The sequence below is a fragment of the Cupressus sempervirens genome, chromosome 3, assembly GCF_028749045.1.
Source record: "Cupressus sempervirens isolate cs-2001-9-10 chromosome 3, ASM2874904v1, whole genome shotgun sequence".
Taxonomy (NCBI): Eukaryota; Viridiplantae; Streptophyta; class Pinopsida; order Cupressales; family Cupressaceae; genus Cupressus; species Cupressus sempervirens.
Window position 1 is genome coordinate 219,072,396 of NC_143120.1, and position 8,811 is coordinate 219,081,206.

An 8,811-nucleotide genomic window follows, 5' to 3' on the forward strand; every position below is an offset into this window, starting at 1 on the left:
TGTTTGTTGGTTAGTGGCTACGAGAATTGATGTAGATGCTTATGGAAGTGATAGAATAATGTTTATGATCAACAATGTTGTTGCAGTCTTCATTGTGCTTGCGAGCCAAGTATTCAGATGTATAGATGATACATGACAAGTGGGGAGGCCAAGTCCTCACTTTATGTCAGAGTAAATGTCACTTTTGGAGGTCCAAAAGGTCTTCAGTGGGGAGGCCTGATCCGGTGGATATTTTCAGTGAAAATTGAAGTATCTCATTTCTTTCCAGAATCTTCACCATGAGAAAGATCTCAGCATCCTGATTCCAATGCAATTTGAACGGAGCGAAAAGGAGTTTGTTCGTGCAAGCTATGCTTGGTCAAAGTTTTGGTTAACAAGTAGACCAGAGGGCTAGATAGGAGGCAAAATCAAACCATCTCAAAAGTGGTCAACAATGGATTTCAAAATAAAGAGCCTGATGAGAGCTTTTCAACGGTGTTTGTTTCGTTAAAAACGGAGCTCGTATGAAGAAGTTATGGCAATTTGAATTGTGGAGGCAAAATGTAATTGGTGATGACATCAGCATGACATCAACATGCACATCATCATTTTGATCCAATCTTAAAATGACACGTGGCATAAATGGGCGAATTAATCTGTGCCACGTGGCACCTCCTCCAACGTCGCGTTTGGGTTTTGGAAAAACTATTGTTATGGGTTTTGAACCCATAACCTTCCATCATTTATTTTCCCTCCTATCCACTAGACCATGCAAAATCCTTAGGATTTATTGTGACGGATTTTTTATTTGAATCTTTGAAAATGACCCTCCACACATGGCTAAGCATGCCAACGAGATATGGTAAATGGTTAAGCGGTCTTGGGATATGGTTTGGCCGAGAGGCCTTATTTTAGGCTTTGAAATTTGTTAAAATACCCCAAATTTAATAGATGGTTTAAAATGAATCATATATATTTAGTTTATTGTTTTGGGGTTAGTTTTATTTGTAAGGCTTATAATTATAAAAGCCAAAATGGGTTATTTTGGGGCTATGTAATTATTATGTTGGTTATATGGTTTTAAGCCATTTTTGGTCAAAATTATGTATAAAAGGAGGTGATTTTGTATTTGGAGGGGAATGAAAGTTGGAGAATTATTGTAATTCTTGAAGGAGACTTGTACAGAAATTAGTCTTGGTGAAGTTTTGAAAGAATAGAGAGGTATTGTAAGGAGATTTTTGAGCCATTCTTGTACATCGGAGTTTTGTTGCTGCCGAAGTGCTCGAAAGAATGGACTTGGTGCATTTGTAATTGATTTTGGAGAATAAATGGATCGGTCTCACTCTATTGGAGCGGACCCAGAGACATAGTCACGTTTGTGGTGAACTCCAAAATCAAACTCTGTTTGCATCTTCTTATCTTCTCTCTCAATTCTATTTCTCATCTTAAGTTTTGATGCATAATTTCATTTATGTATAAATGTTGTAAGACTTCCGCTAATTTGATTTTATTTAAGCATTCAATATTGCAATTAGTCTAGATTCGTTCATCAGATCAAAACATAGATATATCAAACTCCTTTCTCATGTCATCATCAAATGTTTTACACTTCAGTTCATGCCCTCCAAATATAATATCATTGGCAAATATTTTAGTAATCAAGATCTTATCTTTAGATTTACTTTTCAGATATAACTTACTTTTCTCACTAGTTCTATCAAAACTAATTCTCATCAAATAAGAGTGTAGTCTTTTGTACCTTTCTCAAGGTTCCTACTTCAATCCATATAATGCCTTTTTAGATTACATACTATGTTCTTCTTATTTGCATCCACAAAACCTTATGTTTTCTCAATGTAGACCTCTTCTAGGATTCCATTCAAAAATGAAAACTTGACATCCATTTGATAATCTTTCAATCCTTTGAAAGCAAGATATGAAAGAAATATCCTTATCCCTTCTAGACAAGCAATAGGAGAAAATGTCTCACCATAGTCAATTCATTCTTCTCATGTATATTCCTTCTAGACTAATCTTGACTTGTTCCTTATTACTTATCCATTCACATTTAACTTGTTTTTGAAAATCCACTTTGTGCCAATCACATTCTTATCCTTGGGTCTTGGTACCAATGTCTATGTGTTTTTTTTCTAAATTTTTTCAATCTCTTCATTCATATCATTAATATGATCTTCATTCTCTAGTGCACTCTTAACTATTATGGTCTCAAATTTAGAAATTAGGCATGTATTATCTCTCAACTTACATCTTGTCATTACTCCAACGTGTTTGACTCTAATTTTCTAGTTCATTGAATGGTTCCTTTAGACATATTTTGCCAATACAGGCTCAAATCTCTATTGTTCAACATTTTATCCACTTAGTGGGTGCTCAACATGTTTCACAGCGATAGGTTGTTGTTATTCGATTGTTGTTTTTTGTTTCTTAGTGACTATTGGTAGTTGCTTAGGTAACATATCAAGAACTCCATTTTGAACATAAACAAGTCTCTGATAGTCTTCTCGTGCATTTTCTTTCTTCATTATTCTTTTCAACAAACTCATCAATTCTCACATTTGCACTGTCCACCATTTTTTCAGTAGCCTTGTTCAAACATTTATATGTCTTTCTCTTAGTAGAATAAACTAAGAGTATACCTTCATCATCTGTAGAATCAAATTTCCAATTCCTAGCATCTTTTAGAAAATAACACCTACTTCCAAAGATTTTGAAATAAGTTGCACTTGGTTTATGTTCATACCAGAGTTCATGATGTATTTTATTTGTACATTTTTTTCAATTGTACTTATTTCGATGTGTAGAAACTAGTGCTTATCTCCTATCTCTAGTAAAAAATTTCAACCTCATTCTCAATCAACAATGTTCTAACACAATTAACAATGGATATGTTTCTTCTTTTAGCTATATCATTCTATTGTGGTGTCCTTGGTGCTAACAATTGACTCTTAGTTCCATTTCATTGCAAAAGATAGTAAATTTATTAGAAACAACTTCACCTTCTTTATCAAATCTCAAAGATTTCAATTTCTTACTTGTTGCTTTCTCAACTCTTTCCTTATATCATTTCAAAAGTATCATATTTTTCTTTCAAAGACATGACACACATCATCCTTGAGAATCGTCAACAAATAAGATAACATGATTATCACCATAGTAGCTTTGAACTTTCATAGGACCACAGAGATCAGTATGAACCAATTCAAATACATCATTAGATGAGTAAGACTTATGTTTGAAGCTTGACTTAGTCATTTTCCCAATTTGACATTTCTTACACATCACTTTATCAGGATGTGCTTGAGCTCAATAATACTCTCACGCTTTTCTTTCTACTCACCTACATTATGTTATCAAAATTTGCATGACATAACCTTTTGTGCCATAGAAAGACATCTTCAGACCTTGCAATGAAACATGTATTCTCAAAAATATCCAAGTAAAATAGGTTACCTCTTGTTTTTTCACCAATACCAAATAGATTTCTAACATCATCAGAGATCTTTACCTTTTAGTTTTGGAACTCTAGTCAATGACCTATGTTATTCAATTGAGTCACACTCAATAGATTATATTTCAATCCTTCAACCCAATATGCATTATGACATCTATTTCTCTCATTCAACATAATGGAATATCTTCCTTTTACAAGATTTGGAGCATCATTTTCAAATTTAAAACATCCTCCATTATAATGTTCTAGCTTGTCAAACTTATCAATATCACCAATCATGTAATGTGAACAACCACTATCGAAAATTCATTTATCATTCTCACTTACTATTAAGATTAACCATGAACAGAAATAATAATTACATGTAAATATAACCAATAGAAGAAAATAGTAAATCACACAGAAGAGAACACAATACACAAATATTTAACGTGGTTCACCCAATCCCTAGGCTACATGCACCAATAGCATGTCCAATATTATTATTATCTAGTGATTACAATCTATTATCCCTTATAGCTTAATACCTCCTGAAGAAGTTACAATCTCATCACACATTATGAAATCCCTAACCCTAACCCATTTTATACAAGTTTTTTTCTACTTAGAAAATTAGGGCTAGAATAAGTCGTCCAATAAAAAAATAATAGTCAACCCCTTTGACAATAGTAAATTCATTTTTTGGCTTTAGGGGCATTGCCCCTAAAAAAACTCGTGGGGGCATTGCCCCTAAACCCCATTCTATACTATGGTAGGAAGCGCACATGGGGCATTGCTCCTTGACCCCATCTTGGGAGCACTACCCCCAAACCCCCATAATAATAATATGGAGGCAAACTATGTTGAATAAAGGGAAAAATTAACCTATAAGTTTGATTAGGATCCTCAACACAAAAATCTCTCACTTGGAGACTGATTATAGCACCACTGAACCTATAGCTCCCACTAGAATATCAAACCACCCTGGACTTTGTTGTTATTTTATTGTCTTTAGCCTAGAAGACCAAATAAAGTTGAAGAGGAGTTCATCTTCTTCCTTGTTCCTACCTTGGTAAACATATATGTTGGATTATCATTTGTATGCATCTTCTCCAACTTTATTTGTCTATCATCCAAAATTGACTGAATGAAATGGTACAACTATATGTGCTTTGTCTTTGAATGTAGAGCAAAATTCTTTGTAAGATGAATGACACTCTAGCTATCTATAAAAAAAAACTATCCCTTTGTGGGTGTCCCAATTCTTCCATGAATAATTGAAGCATATCATCTCCTTGGTTGTCTCTATAGCAACACTATACTTTGCCTCTGTAGTAGATAAAGCATTAACTTTCTACAATCGATAAATCCAACTCACTATTGTCCCACCAATAGTAAATACATAACCTATAGTACTATGTATGGTATCAATATCCCTTGCCCAATCTGAGTCAACATAGCCCTATAAATCAGTAGTGGAGCCCACAAACTATAAATACTTGCTAGATGTTCCTCTCAAATATTTGAGAATCCATTTGACTGCATTCCAATGCTCAAGCCATGGATGACTTATATACCTTCTAACAACTCCCACTACATGTGCAATATATGGCCTAGTACATACCAAGGTATACATTAAGATCCCTATAGCTAAAGCATAAGGTACCTTGGATATTTTAGCCTCCTCTTATGGTCTCTTTGGATACATCTCCTTATTCAATTTCAAATGACCAAGCAAAGGTGTGTTGATACCTTTGGCATTCTCCATAGAGAAATGTTGCAACACCTTCTCAATATAATCAACTTGAGATGATGTCAATTTTCTATTTGTCCTATCTTTGCAAATTTTTATAACAAGGATTTTTTTTCTACCCCCAAATCCTTCATAGCTAATGCATGTGCTAATTGTTCTTTTAACCCCTTAATGTGACACATGTTAGACCTAGTTACAAGCATATCCTCAATGTATAAACATAAAATAATGTAGTTATCATCATCTAACCTACCAAAATAAACACAATAGTCATGATGACACTGAGTATAACCATTCTCATTGATAAAACTATCAAATTGAAGATACCATTGTCGAGATGCCTTCTTTAAGCCATATAAACTTTTCTTTAAGCTGCACAGTAAATTCTCCTTACCTTTAACCTCAAATCCATGTAGTTGTACCATATATATTTCTTCATCCAAATCAACATGAAGAAAAGTTGTTTTAATGTCAAGATGCTCAAAATAGAAATCTTTAGTAGTCACAATACTTAAAACAGTGTGAATAGAAGTCATTTTAACAATGGGAGAAAAGATCTCATCAAAATCAATACTCTTTTTCTGTGCAAAGCCTTTTACAACTAACTTAGCTTTAAATCTTTTTTTTACCTCATTGTCTTCTTTCAGCTTGTAAACCCATTTATTTTGTAAAGTCCCTTTACCTGTAGGCAATTTTCATAAATCCCAAGTTTGATTTTTTGGCAAGGAGTTCATTTCTTCTTTTATCACAAAATCCCCTAAATCCTTGTATCCACCTACACAACTTCATCATAACATTTAGTTTCACTAGCATATGTTAATAAAGTATAATACAAAGAGGGGGGAAATATTTCTAGAGGTCTACTTAGCCTTTTTGACCCTCTAACATTCACTAGGGTGTGTGGTATTTGTTCTTGTAGATTATGAGGAACTGTTGGAACATCATCTTTTGGAGTATCATCCAACACTACATAATCATTTTATTTCTTCTCATGTTGCTGCAATAGATATTTGTACAACATTTTCTCATTGAATATGACATCTCGTCCTTTTACAATTTTAAGATTTTTGAAATCCCAAAGCCTATAACCAAATCCATTAATACCATATCCAACAAATACACATTTCTTTGACTTAGCTTCCAACTTGGTTCTATTTTCAAAATCTATATGTGCAAAAGCTTCACAACCAAAGGCTTTGAGAAAATAATAACTCACCTTCTTACCAAACTATGCTTCCTTTAGAATACCACAACCCAAAGGAGTAGAGAGACCTCTATTGATCAAATATAAAATAGTATTGACAGCCTCAACCCACATGTTTAAGGGCAGCCCAACATCCAACCTTATACTCCTTGCAAGCTCCATTATTGTCACGTTCACACATTCACCCACTTTATTTTCCTATCGAGTCCTTGGAAAGCATTTTTGTGTACGAATATCATTAGTAGAACAATAATCTTTAAATTAGATCTGAGACATTATCACCTCTTACCAATCTCATCTTTAACCAAACATTTCCATTTCTTATAAGTTATAAATACATCAAATTTCTTTCTAAGAAAATAAACCCATACTTTTCTAGTTGCATCATCAATAAATGCAAAACAATAATGAGAGTTGCCAAAGGAAGATACCTGAGCTAGTCCCCATACATCTGTATGCACAAGCTCCAATTTCTCATTTTGCTTTTCCTTCCCACTCTTCACAAAACTAAGTCTCTTTTGTTTTCCATACACACAACTTTCACAAAATTCCATATTGACACATTTAAGATCTGTTAAAATATTCTTTGAATAAAGTAATTTCATACCTTTCTCACTCATGTGGCCAAGTCTGTTGTGTCATAGAGATGTTTCATAATCTACAACAATTATTTTTTCTCCATGCTCAACTACAACAATCATTCCTGAACATTCATTTTTCTCTAAAATAATTAAAGTAGAAGGAATAGTATGACCTATACAAAGATATAAGTTCCTTGCTTTCACACCTTTTTCTACTACAAGGGAACCTTTTGAAACCTTCCAATTTTAATCATTCAAAGTAATTGTGCAACCCTCATCACCTAGTTGCCCTACTGAAAATAAATTCCTATCAACCTTGAAACATGTCTTACCTCTTATAGTAGCCAATGATTCCCATTTTACAACTTAATCTTAATTTTTCTCTTTCCAACAATCTGATAGGGTTCATTATCCCCCAAATATACTAGCCTAAAATCCTCTTGGACATAATCAATAAAATAGCCTCTATTGAGAGTAGCATGAAATGAAGCCCCTAAATCTAGAACTCGTAAATCATCAACACTTTCTAAAGAACTAAGAAAAGCATCCTCTTCTAATTTATTACTTACCACATGTGCCTCCTTATTCCCTTCTTGTTTGTCTCCTTCATTATTCTTTCAAGCCTAGCAATATTTCTTGTTATGCCCTGGTTTTCCACAGTACCTGCAATCTCTTGGTCCTTTGGATTGAGACCTCTTTCCCTTTTATTTTTCTCTTGATTTCCTATACTTTCCAAAATTATTTCCTCTATTAGTTGTTTGACCTCTATTTTGTGTATTCAAAACACTTCCTGATGTACATCCACCTAAGATTTTCCTACGAGTTTTCTTACTCAGAATAACACCAATCACATCATCAAATTTTAGGGTATTAGATCTAGAAATAGAGTTACTCAAAGTCATTACTAGGTCATTCCAAATTTTGGGCAAAGAACACAAAATAATGAGAGCCCTAATTTCCTCATCAAAATTGACATTTACATAAGATAATTGACTGGTAACTGTATTAAAATCATCTAAATAGTCTATAACAAATCCACCTTCTTCCATCTTCATATTAAATAAATGCTTCATGAGAAATACCTTGTTTGAAGTAGACGACTTTTCATACAATTTTACTAGGGTTTGCATCAACTCTTTTGTCATCTTAGCTTTTGTAATATTAAATGCCACCGATTATGCCAAGCATAAATGAATACTTCCAAGTACCCTTTGATCTAGAATTTCCCAATGCTCATTTGTTATAGTAGTTGATTTCTTGGTTTTTCCTTGTAGGCACCATAAATCCTTCTGATAGAGATAGTCATCCATTTACATCTTCCATAACTGAAAGTTCTTCCCATTAAACTTCTCATCCTTTAGTTTACCCTTGTTTTTCATCACTTCCACTGAATCATGAGACTTTCCTATAGAGGATAGCTATAAAAAAAAATGATGACACCTCATTCTGATACCACTTGTTAGGATTAACCATAGATAGGAATAAAAATTACATGAAAATTTAACCAATAGAAGAAAATAGTAAATCACACAAAAGATAACACAATACACAAAGATTTAATTTGGTTCACCCAATCCTTGGGGCTATGTCCACCAATAGCAAGTCCAATACTATTATTATCTAGTGATTACAATCTGTAATCCTTTACAACTCAATACTACCACAAGAAGCTATAATCTCACAATACATTATGAAATTCCTAACCCTAAGCTATTTTATACAAGCTTTTGTTGCCTACAAAATTAGGGCTAGAATAATCTTTCCAATAGAAAAATAATAGTCAACACCTTTTACAATAGTAAATTCATTTTTGTCTTTGGGGGTTATCCCCCAAAACCCCCTT